The following is a 12,893-nucleotide window of genomic DNA, read 5'->3' as shown; positions in this document are numbered from 1 at the left end:
GTTGCTGTATGGGCAGCCACAACAGGTTCCATACACCATCATCACGGAACAAGTACTGTATGCTACAGGAAATGTACCATCGTGGCACACAGCAGCACATGTTCTGTTGCAAGCCATGCCAGAGTACGTACCATTTTTACGAAGTACATTACATGTTCCAATGCGTCCAAAACGACCCAGGTTACATCTCTTGTACGTACGGAAAAAGTTCAGTCTTGTTTGTGATAGCACTCGCCCCATTTTATGTTACTGCCGCTATTCATGAGTACATCCGGGCTTTGTATGTCACATGCCAAGCTCCTCCTTGAAAAAGTTGATATGCGACATGCAAAACAGGGATGTCGTGGCAGTTTGCAGGCGCAACTTAATGCACGTCTTTGCAACATAAAATTACCTGCAATGCGCAAATGTTCCCCAAACTTGTACGTATGGAAAATTTGAACTGTCGTATCTAATGCGAGCACTATCCTGAAAACAGAACAATGAATCTGGGACATATATACTCAATAGAAAGCCAGGAATGGCATGAGAAAGTGTTCACATGCTACGTAAAGTTTAGAGAGCATTGTACATGTAGTGACGGGGATAAAGGCAGATAAACATTTGTAAAAAAATCGTTATCAAACTAAGTTCACGCTTGGTCCTTTTGGTTCCAACCCATAGCAACGGACCCATTGCAAAGAAGACTGAACAGTTTGCTGCTTCAAAAATATTTACATTTATTTTTCTTTTAAATGACTAGAGCAGATACACAATAAAAAAATAAAAAACACAGTTCATGCCGCAAATATTTTGGGGGGCAGCTCAGCCATAAAAAAATATCAAAGTGAGCAGTCTCCTAAAAAAATGTGACCAAAAATTATGCTGACATGCTACATCTCGAAAAGAACCATCTTGGCCTATACAACAAATTGTAATATTAACAATAGAAAAGAAAGATTAATCTAAACAAGCACCGAAGTTTCTTTTCACTTCTTTTGGAACTTCGAGAACTCTTGGAGGGCTCCCTGCGCCTTCAGATGCACCAGAGCAACTTTTCTTGACGACTGCCGGGACCCCTCCTGCGGGTTCATTGCCACAAGTCGCCTGAAAAAAAAGATAACATAAATAATGGGTGGGATTTCTTAGAGGAGGATGTATAACAGAAGCTAAGGAGTTCCTGGCTCCTTCTTTAACTTTTCTATCGGTTAGTAATCCAATCTGGACAAGTTCTAAACCTCGTCTATAGTATACTTTCAAGCCGAGACACGCCCTTAATTTGGACAGTCCGTGCACATACCATGAGCCTCCAAGTCTGATCCTTGCATGAAGACGAATTGTGATTGTACGCACAAAAAAAAAAAAAAAGATTCAGCTTACTGGCATCAGTTCTCAGTAATAACTGGACACATTTCGGATCTTGTGTCAGCACACAACGCTAAAACATTCTACAACCCGAGACGGAGGCTACAAAGAAGGACGAACACATCCGTCTCAATTGAAACGTATGTCTTCCAAGCCTCCATCTCGGTTTGTAGAATGTCCTATTAACCAGCTCGCCTGTCTAGTAAAGTTGTACCCAACGATACTTCGGTTAAAAAAAGGAATTCACAGTACCAGTAAATGCAATATTACAAAAACACTTGCCTGAAGTGCTTAAGCAGAATATTCTGTGAATGCTGAACATTCATGTCTTTTGGTTCATATTACTTATTCTAATAAGCATAGCCCGGTCACAGGTATATTCGTGTGCCCCTGCAGAACAAGGACTCATATATTTGAAGCCGATCGATACTAAGGCGGATTAAAATATAAGTTGCATGCTCCGTAGGATGCACAAGTTCTAGTATTGGTTCTATGTGACAATGTATCTGAATACCAGATTCATACTGATTCTTTCATTATATTGCAACATAATAATATGGCTTACATAGAAACGGTCCTCCCAAGCAGGTCACGCAGTTACTGCAGCACATCCAATTAATGTGAGCAACGAATATTTTCAAGCGAATTGTGAATAAGGGTGTCTAGAAAGCAGCACGTTAACATCAGGCCTTTGCCTTTCTTAGTTCGAAGTTTCAACAAAAACATGGTACAACATGTTTCAGGTTGCTGTTGAACGTGCCAAACAAACACAAATGCTAACGCTAATATGCTGCTCTACAAAACATATTTCTTTCCGAATTACTGCCGAAAGTTAGACACTTTGTTTAATGTAATTGACAATGCCTCAGCGAAAGTGTGACCAAGCTGAATGAAACCCTTAATATCTACATGGGAATACTGCAATACGTTTGAGGAATCGTTATGCGTCTGCTACACCGAGCGTTTTTTTTTTCTTACAGTGTTGTTTAAAAAAAAACAAAAACATGAAAGCTACACTTATCCGATTTGTGCGAGTGAGTTATACGCCCAGGGGGCATTTGGGGGTGGTTAATCTTCGCGATAAGTCGGCTAATTAATTAAAATTCGTTAATTAACTTTTTAATTACTGAAAATAGTCATACGGTTCCAACTAGAAATTTGCTGAGCGTCGTCCAAAACCCCTAAATCGGTCATTTTTAGAAAGACTTTGAGCGCGTGAAAAGAGCAACAGTGCGCTGAAGTTACTACTCGTGGATAAAAAAGAGGATAAAAAACATCGCCTCAAGGTACGAAGTCAGAGTGTCACTATCTACCCCTTTCAGGCTCAAAGGATTATGCAGGGAGGTCAACAATGAAGTGGACGAGACTAACAGCAAGGCACTGTGTCAAGTGAAACACAGGAGCAAATTTGTTCAATGTGTCGAAGGTGCGGTATACAAAATACCACTGTCGTGTGGAAGATTCTACGTGGGGCAGGCTGGGAGATGCCTTAACGAGAGACTAATGCCTGGTTCAGACAGTTGCGTTTGACTCCGTTGCGGCAACGAGAAACCAGGACATCCCTGCTGCTTAAATCGCGTGCCAAGACGATTCCTTGAATTGGATTCCACGCTTCATACGAAGCACAGATGTGCCGGTGACTCACTTTCGGTTCTCGACGCAACGCAGTCAAACGCACTCAAACGTAAGTGTCTGAACCGGGCTTAAGGCCACGGTCCCACTGAATGTGGCAGTTTAGGTACTTTTTGGCAGGTCATTACTCAACCCCTTTTAAATACTGTTATGAGGGATTAATGTCATTCGAAAGGCAATGCAATCCTCTTTCATTTGATATTATGTATGTGTTGGTTTTTACTGTCCATGCGCGTTTGTAGCGTTGCGAATATGACGGCGCGGACCCTCACTTGCTCCGCTAGTTCATGTTTTATGAACGATCCATTAAAGATAGCACTCTTCCAATATAGCAGTTTTGTTAAGATGATGTCGGAGCAGAATGTAACGATACACTTTTTTGGTATTTGCACTACTTTGTTTTTTTCATCCCTCCAAATATTGCCCTAAAATTGACATTTTTCAGCACAAATATGTTTTTAACGACAAGCGCTAGGGCAATGAAATTAGCTACAGATATAGTGCTTATAATTGGTAATATGCAGAAAAGAAATTTTATATTGTGTAAAATTTTTTTGTTTAGATATTTTATATCAAACGTAGCACTTTTTTGTGCTTCGAGTCATGGTACTTCAAATGCCGCTGAGGAAATAATTAAGCTATGATAAAATATTTTATAACATTTAGAGCTACAATGGTTGCCCAAGAGGTGGACGATGGCTTTTTTTCATTTTCAAAGTCATAACGCTCCAGGAGCCCTTCAAACTTACCTGTTTTTGATGCATATCTTTTTTGGAGATCAAACAAATTTATTGGCATCCAATAGCAGTATTGTTAGTAATAGATATACATTGCGATGTATTAAATTTTCACAATGATCTTGCGTTGGTTTCTTAATAGGTGTAGAGCTTAGATAATTTTAAAAACAATTAAAAACTGTTTGGGTGTTTTGTTGCGCTACCTGGCGGATGGCAGACAAACTGCTGATATCTAGGGTTCAAAAACTTTCCGAGGGCGGCGTTGGCGTCTGTATCATCATCAATCTCGGTGTATTTTTACCTTCACATTTAAAAAATATATTGGAAGATTTACTATCGATAAATGAATGGTTTAAGTACTGGGTCCGATTAATAAATCTAAGACAAATAATTACACACGTGTAGCGTGATATAATGTGTTCATTATTCGATATGATTGAAATCAATGAACGATAAAGACGAAGAGGAAAATAATACACCCCAGTTCACTTCATGTCTAGAGTCACTAAATGAGCTTTAAAGTATCGGCATTCCGTTCCCCAAAATTGTTTTGGGCGCCGCCATTTTGGGTCTTGTTCAGAGCAAACGCAACTGCCGATCGTCATGATCCAAAAGTACGACTTCCTCAGCATTAGATGCGGTGCTAGGAAGCTTATGCAATATTACAATGCTCTGTCGCGGGTTGTTTAAACATTTGTGGAGTACGGAAAAGAGTTTCCTTTGATTTTAGATAAAGCTTCAGGTAACTGGCAACCATGATTTTAAGCCACAATATGGCCAAGTGTCGTTACTCTGAACCGTAGCTAATTTATACCCCTGTTACACCAGCACCCTTAACCGTGGTTAACTCAGCTTTAACTGCTGTTACGTGGCACCACAGTTACCGCACTATACTCTCGGACAGCTATTTCAGAAGAAGTGGAGAGCTTTTTCGAAATAAATAGCGCGAAGGTCAAGAACAAACTGACGGTACAAGCGCTATAGCACTAGCGCTTGTACCGTCAGTTTGTTCTTGACCTTCGCGCTATTTATTTCGAAAATGCATATCCAACTAGCCCACCTTAATATTTTAGTAGAAGTGGAGAGCGCTCGTGCACTGCTTCGATGTGTGCTCAAGATGCTCTAGCGCACGTTCGCCCATAGCTTTGACTGCATAGTCGGAGAATGTTGTCGGCCAGTATTGTGCGCTAACTGTGGCTTAGCGTAACTGCAGTTAAATGCACCCGTGTAACAAGGGTATTACTGGCACAAGTGGGAACAATGAGGAAGAGGCCGGTGTCAAATGGTAGTGGCTTGTGGAACCCACGGGGCTTACGTCATGGCCCCTCCAGGTTATACAAGCCTCTTGACCAAGAGCATGAATAGAGTCATTAAATAAGCTACGCTTTAGAGTAGCGACACTTGGCCATATTGTGGCTAAAAATCATGGTTGCCAGTTATTTGAAGCTTTATCTGAAATCACAAGAAACGCTTTTCCGTCCTCCACTTGAAACAGTTTACGACAAAGCAAAGCAACATTACATGAGCTTCCTAATGCTGAGGATGTCTCACTTTTAAATCATGACGATCGGCAGTTGCGCCTGCTCTGCACAATCACCAAAATGGCGGCGTTCACAACACTGTTTTTACACTGCAATGGGACTATGCATATGCAGAGGGGGCTCAGACCCAGTCAAGCCGCGCCCTTGCGGCTTTTTGTCAGAGCTCCTTGCATCATTTGTTTAGTACTTTGTACTTGGTGATGTTAAATAAACTTTGATTTGATTTGATTTTATTTGATTTGATTTGATGAGGGGGAAGAGAGTGCCGATACTCCAAGCGCAGCTCATTTATTTGCTCTAGTTCCCGCAAAACTCCTTCTCCCTGACTGAAACTGAAAGTAAATATGAATAATACACTATTATTATAGCTTATTTAGTTATAACCAACTACACATAATGAGAGGAGGAAGCGGCCGGGTAGGAGAAACGCGGGTTTTATGTGCGACCGTTCTAACCGTCTCAAAAGAGAGAACGCGCGAGCTTGCGCTGGTTTAAAAAGAGGCATCCAAAAAAAAAAAAAAAAGAGGCGGCACGCTGTGCTCTTTGTTATTATGCGTCTAATTGCAAATTGTTGTGTGTATGTTTATACAGCCGGAAGTTAGTCCGCCTTAGTGGGCGTCTGACTCTCAGCTGTAGATGAGCAATTTAGCCAGTGCGGTACAACCGTAAACCTGGGGTCTTTAACGTGCACCACGCAGTAGTGATATACACGACCGCACGCCGGTACGCTGCTCTTCCAGATCGAAACGGGCAGGGGCGAGGTGGCTTCTGCAGCGCGAGCTTTCGCTCCAAGTGCTCGGAGCTGGTGTGCGCTAGACCATGCACCATGCAGTTATATTTACACTCATGGGCATTGATATCCAACGTATTCAGAGAGATGACACCTTCTGGTCAACCAACATAGAGCCTTTTCTACTCAAGTTTTACATGGAAGGCCCGACTTCCGCTGAAATTCCTTACGTAGACGAGTTGTCCGACCGAATAAACTGCAATTACTCCCGATCTGGGAATCTCTCGATCTTCGTTCGTAAGCCATGGTATCATGAGATCGAGGGGTGTGGCTCTTCGTCCGCTGAATATTGCTTCGGCGGGTGTTTTTACCGTGTAAGATGAGACCGTCGCGTGCTGCTGGAACAACAACCTGGCGATACATCACTGAACTGCTTCTTTCGTAAGCTTCAAAAGGGCTTTTTGTTTTGTTTCGCACACCATCTGTTCTGCATGCCCGTTAGTTGCAGGATGGTATGGTGCACTAATGTGATGCCTGATGCCGTTTTGTTTATTCAAAAACTTGTTTATTTTGTTTGAAGCAAAATTTGGCGTGTTATCAAAGAAAAGTATTTTCGGTAGTGCAAAAGTAGGTACAAGAGACCGTAGAACGCCAATGACGTGTTTGGACGTCGTGGCAGGCATCGTGTAAACTTCCAGCCACTTAGAGTACGCATCGTCCATGACTCCGCAGATGCGGATACGTTTCGCCGCCCACCGATTGAATAGTGGATCGTTTTCAGTTACTGTTCATGATGGCGTTGGACTCAAGGAAGACTTCGAGTCTTTCCAGAAAGTTAGCCCAGGTGCCAGGACTTTTGTCGAAAGCGGTATGTGTTCGAAACGTCGACAACGTCGGTAGCCAAGTGTTGTGCTTGACACTGGACACTTACCATTCTCTGAGAAAAAACTTGCTTGTTCGTCTGCCACGAGTCGTCCGATATCAGGTCATCACCGCGACACCATCTCCCGACAAAAACGCATGTCTATAGTTAGCAATCACGTGAACTTATAAATTCCCGAACGCTCATAACTTGCCGTCGCTAAACGCCGTTCATTCATAGCGTCTTCATTGCAAATAAACGTCTTCCCATTTCTTCTGATGGTTTTTATCATATTCCTCCTAAGCTGTACTTACAACATTATGTGTGTCGGTACCTCCGAAAATATTGAAACGGCGTTTGTTTTCTGGGAACTATAATGTAACAACCTTTACGACATCTTCCGGACCCCGTGAAACACAATATTTCGTGACGTTTTTTTTGGTCGTCGTTAAAATCGTGAGGTAAGCACCGTAAATCGCGACTTCCCGTCCGCTTCCACTGGTGTCTTGGAAGATTGAGTCTACTGAGCGTGCATTCCTGCAGAGGAAATTTTCATTGATAGAATATTGACACGTCAATCAACATTTGATTCCTTCTTGGTAAGATTTGTTGCGAAAGCCCGTTACAATAAAATGCTTAGATGGGCCAGTTGGTACATCGTGGGAAAATAAGCGCCAAAAAAACACGGACAAAGAGTAGATTGACAACGACACAGGGCGCTGTCGTTGTCAATCTACTCTTTGTCCGTGTTTTTTTGGCGCTTATTTTCCCACGAGCCCGTTACAACCGCCCAACCGCATCTCCGCATACATCCGTTTGCTGGGCCACGCTACTTGAGCTAGCTGAGCACAGCTGGCAGCGGCGCGAGCAAGGCCACGAGGGGAACGTGATGGTGCTCGAGCCATCCCACTGTGAACCAATGTTTCGGCCACCCCACGGGTGCGTGTCGCCATCTATTGGTTGAACTAACGCCTTGTTCAAGATGGCTGCCGTGGGACAGCGAGCACAACAATGCATGCGGACAACTGCAAGCACCTGGCAACCTTGCAGCGCATTGTTCAAAATGCAACTGCAAAGCTGTCCTTGACACTACTTCCATCTTGGCCAGATCAAAGGACAGAACAAAGCGTGAAATATTCGAGGCCTTTCACATGGCCTCGGGTAGACACGGAGCGTGCGTCAGTGAGCCATCACTAGCTTTGTGACAAGAAGAAATAGATCTACTCAATAAGATACCAAACTTGTCGGAGCAAACATCAGGCTCCAGGTAAACGCTACAAAAACACACCATCCAGTTCGTATATCAAAGAGGCAGCTACAGCAAACATCATCCAGTTCAGAAGCCAACAAATTCAAGACATCAACCATTCGTTTTCTTAGCCGCAATTTCGGGAATACGGGTCGGGGGAGAAAAAAGAGAAAGAAATTAAACAGTTGTTAGTCTGCGCCAATTCATGCATGTTTTTGTCTGTCCTTCTGCATTAACTTTATTTCTCCAGTTTTTTTCCGCGTAACTACGCAGCGCAGCATACCATCAATACTAAGTAGGGTCGGGCAGTATGCCGCCCCGAATCAGGAACTATAAAAGGCCTAGCTTTATGCAGCTGGGAAGACAAGGCGCTACACGCTGGGCATCCCGAACTTGGAATATACGACACCCTTAGAGATAGTAAAATAACACTGCGTTAGGAACAACTTAACGTATACGTACCTTGGAAAACAAAGCCGCCTACGCACCGCTAAACGCCTCTGACGACGCGATAACAACGTCGAACTCGCCTTCCGAACGGGCAGCAGCACTCCGCAGCTCGCGGGCCCACGCCGGCCGGCAGTGGCTTGCGCATGCGCGGGTGAGAGATGTCTTCCTGCGCGCGGCGTAACACGGCTCACGGGCACTGTACTTCCGCGGTCTGATAGAGTTCCATAAAAATTGCTAAATATCCGGCACTTTTGGGCGCGTTCAATTCGCTTATACCAGTTGAACCGACTATAAACTGTAGTCTTGTAAGGCTTTTTTTATTTATACGCATAAGCTCATACTTATTGCCTAAACAGCACATTGTGTGCATTTCCAGAAAACGGGACATGTTCTATTCGGTTTTTCCACGTAGATTGATGGAATTTTCTAACAGTGTTGTTACCAGTGGCCATTACCGACTTGTTATGCCTGATTCACTTGGTTAGATTCTGCTTGCGATTTTCAGAATCGACGTCGACATCTCAGCTACGCTTCACGCTTTTGCAGTCCGAGCGACGTCGCTACTGAAAATTGCGAGCGAAATCTCATCATGTGAATCAGGCTTTCGCGTACATTCTGCGGCGTCCATGCGGAATGAATCGCCGCATGTCAGATGATTCACGCGAAGTTTTGCGGTGTAACGAGCCTCGGTAATTTCGCTGACGCCGCTCAAGTAGTCAGACATCGTTAGGAGGACGTAGAATCAACAATTCCAACGCCAAAAAGAGCGCGGGGACTCACACCGACGCCGACAACATCGCATTTCAATGCTTGACGGTGACAGCGCAGGAAAAATCAATCTCACACCAGACACTCAGGAAGACAAGCACCAGACACTCTTCCTGAGTGTCTGGTGTGAGATTGATTTTTCCTGCGCTGTCACCGTCAAGTATGGTTCACCAACTCGCCCAAGCTTCCATCCTTTCAAGTTGCATTTCAATGGTTTGTTTATGGGCGACGGCGAGCTTCTTGCCCACACCCCATCGAGCATGCGCGGCGCGGGTGGCGTCCGCTAGCGGCGCTCCGGGCGCTCCGGTTTGTTTGCAAACATGAGTTGGTGTATAAGAAGTGGAGAACAGCTAAATGGCCCTTCTGCCCCAGCACTCATGCAACGTCACCCTCAACGTATCGGCTCAAAAAACAAAAGTTTCGTCCGTGTGCGCTTCCGCCGCCACAGCTTGGCATGCGAAAAGGCGCCGCAGGCTGCTGAACGCGCCTCACTGTCGAACGCCAGCTCCTCCGCTAGCGGCGCTACGCGCGTTTTTCAAAGCGCCCCCTATAGTTCACGCACGGAGCGTATAAAACGTTTATTTAAACCGCTTTAAGGGAGAGGGGGAGGGGAATGAATCAATGGCATCGCGGCCTGGACTCGCGGTATGAGGGAAGGGAATTATATATGTACTTCTATGCCAGCTTCGTGGATATAATCCAGAAGCGTGCGTAGAGTTTGATATTGCTTATCTGGAGGGCTGGGGGAAAGACCCAGCCCTCCATGGATGTCACCCCGTCCTCTAGGTGCTTCTTCCTCGTTACCTCAAGGCCTTTGCAGTCCCAGAACAGGTGAACTAGGTCGACCGCATGTTCGGGACCGCATGTTGGAGGATTACGTAGCATGTGTCGCTTTTCGTCCGCTAATGCCCAGTTTGTTGGCAGCTTGCCCATGAGGTAAAGCCTTCAGATTTTTTAACAATATCGCGCGAACACCAACCGGCCGGTAGATCTGCGCCTTATCGCGGTGTGAAACAGCAAATCAGCCAGATCAGGCGTTCGCCTTCTGCCACGCTCGCGTAGTCTTGCTGATTTGCTCATTCACGCCGCGGTAAGGCGCTGAGCTACCGCCCGGTCGAGCGGGGTGTCGTGATGTGGGGGGGGGGGGGGGCAGGGTAAGCTTTGCCAAAAGTGCGAGCGTTTTTCCGCCCTGGGCTAGGGGAGGGGGGAAAAGAGAGATTTAGGGGAGGATGAGGGAGGGGCGGGGGGTGGCGTCATAGCTGCTTTGCTAGGCCGGCTTCTCATAGGAAACCCAGTAGGAGGGACTGTATGATCCGTCTTCTATGCCTGGGACCTTAAGGGTAAACTAAGTCCGATGCTGTCGTTGGTCAGATGTGGTGTGAGGATAGGGCGGAAAGAAACGTTCTCCGCGCTTCATCGTGCGGAGGGCAACCCCAGAATACATAAGCCTCGTCCTTGGTGACCGCACATTGCTGACAGAGGAGTGTCTATGCGTCCAAACCGGTGGAGGAGCCCTTTTGTATATGCGCTCCATGTTCTAAGATGGAAGAGCAGCGTAGCGTCGGGTCGTTTTAACTCTTGAGTCAGGCAAGGTGGCCGCTTTGAGCCGCCTTAAGCGCGATCCAAACCAACGCTTCTTTTTGCGCCCGTAGGTCGTGCGGCTGCGGATGTGACGTATTTTCGTGACGTCGCGCCGCTTCTTCGCTCCTTCCGGGCGCGCACAAGAAAGTTGGTTGATTTCAACTTCTTTCTCAACGCGCACAAAAAAGCGCGGTGACGTAGTAGGGCGCTCCTGTGTCCCGGCCAATCGGTGGAGGGCAAGCTAGTTCCGGCTCCGCGTTTCTCGCCGTCTGGCTGCCTTCTCCCCCCCCCCCCCCCTTTTATTCTTTTCCAACATGACAACGCGATCTCTCTCCCTCTCTCTTTCTCTCGCCGTCTGGCCGGCCAGTCTGTCGCAGTTGCACTTTGCTTGTGCGCTCGTGCCTGCGTGCGCGCGTGCGCGCTCGCCCGAAGTTTCGCCCGTCCAAACCAAAGCGCACGGTTCTGACTCAGAAAGCGCGCCCGGAAACAGCAAAAACGCCACAAAATGCGTCACATCCGCAGCCGCACGACCTACAGGCGCAAAAAGAAGCGTTGGTTTGGATCGCGCTTTAGGGGAGAGGTCAAAGAAGAAAGCCTGGACGGCTTGCTGGTAGCGTCTAGGATAAGGAGGCGCCCCGTGCGTAGGAGAGAGGTCGTGAGCACGTGAGGCTATGCGGTCCACGATCTCATTTCCGCGGAGGCCCACAGGGAACGGTACCCACTGGAACGAGATGGAGTGTCCATGTTCTTCAAGCTGGCGGGCTACACGTCTCACCTCGGTGGCAGTGGGGCATGGGCCAGGCTTGCATATACGCTGAATTCCTCCGCGGGAGTCCGTCAAAGGAACGATTAATTGTGGAGGCAAGAACTTCGTCGCAGCCAGGGCTTCCTTGATTGCCAGAAGTTCGGCGGTCGTGGACGACACCACATGGCTAGTGCGGGCACTCCAGTCTTTTTGTGAGTCCGGGATGTGAAAGGCTGCCGTGCTGCTTTGCCAATTCGGTCCGCCGAACCGTCCGTGTATATGTGTAGATGCCGTGGGTACCTTGCTGCCAGTCGTTCTTTGGCAGCTGCCTCAAGAACCAGAGGGGGCGTGTTGGCGTTCTTGCGAACGCCGGATAGGAATTCTGCTAAATGCATACCTGCCTTCCAAAGGCGTGTCGTGCCGTGGGTTGTTGTTGTTTACGGTTTTAATGGCGCAAGAGCAACAATGGCCATACTGCGCCAAACAAGGTGAATCAATAAAAAGGGGTCAGTTGAACTAAACTGTGGGGAAATACTTCTATAATTTGTTTAAAAATCCAGTATTTTCAAGAAAATTAAAAAGAGATTTGAATGAAAGCAGCGGACGCTTACCAAGTAACAAGGCAGGGTGAAATGGAATGCAATATTTGAAAAGATCAGGAAAAAATAATTTGTGCTGCTGCTGAAGACCAGGACAAAGAAATAAAATATGAAGAACGGACAAAGGTTCACCGCAGCGCTCACAGGATGGAGGTTCTCCACCAGTAAGTAGGTGGCTATGAGTGAGGTAGGTGTGGCCGATTCTCAGGCGGCATAAGAGGACTTCGTGGAATCTATTTTTGTCAAAAGATGTTTCCCAAATACCAAGGTCTGGCTTGATGGTGTGAAGCTTATTGTTCACCTCTGAATCCCATTCAGACTGCCACGATCGCAAGACTGCAAGTCTTGTAGGCATTTTTAAGTCTTGGTGGGGGATGCGTGCATGTGACACTGGGAGATTTTGCGAAGAGACGGCCAGTTTATCTGCAGCCTCGTTGCCAGCAATGCCCACATGGCTAGGAATCCAGCAAAACCTAATATCGTGCCCATCCTGTAGGCCCTGCTGCACCTTAACACGCACAGTTAGGGTCAGCCGATTCTTTGTTGATAGAACAGAACACACAGCCCTAACAACACTCTGGGAATCTACAAAGATGATGGCTTTCTTTGTTTTACTCTGAATAATATAGTCAAGTGCCATCATGACCCCGTATAG

The sequence above is a fragment of the Ixodes scapularis genome, unplaced genomic scaffold (genome assembly GCF_016920785.2).
Source record: "Ixodes scapularis isolate PalLabHiFi unplaced genomic scaffold, ASM1692078v2 PGA_scaffold1__304_contigs__length_218370807, whole genome shotgun sequence".
NCBI classification, from domain to species: Eukaryota; Metazoa; Arthropoda; class Arachnida; order Ixodida; family Ixodidae; genus Ixodes; species Ixodes scapularis.
Note: the sequence above shows the minus strand (reverse complement) of the source record.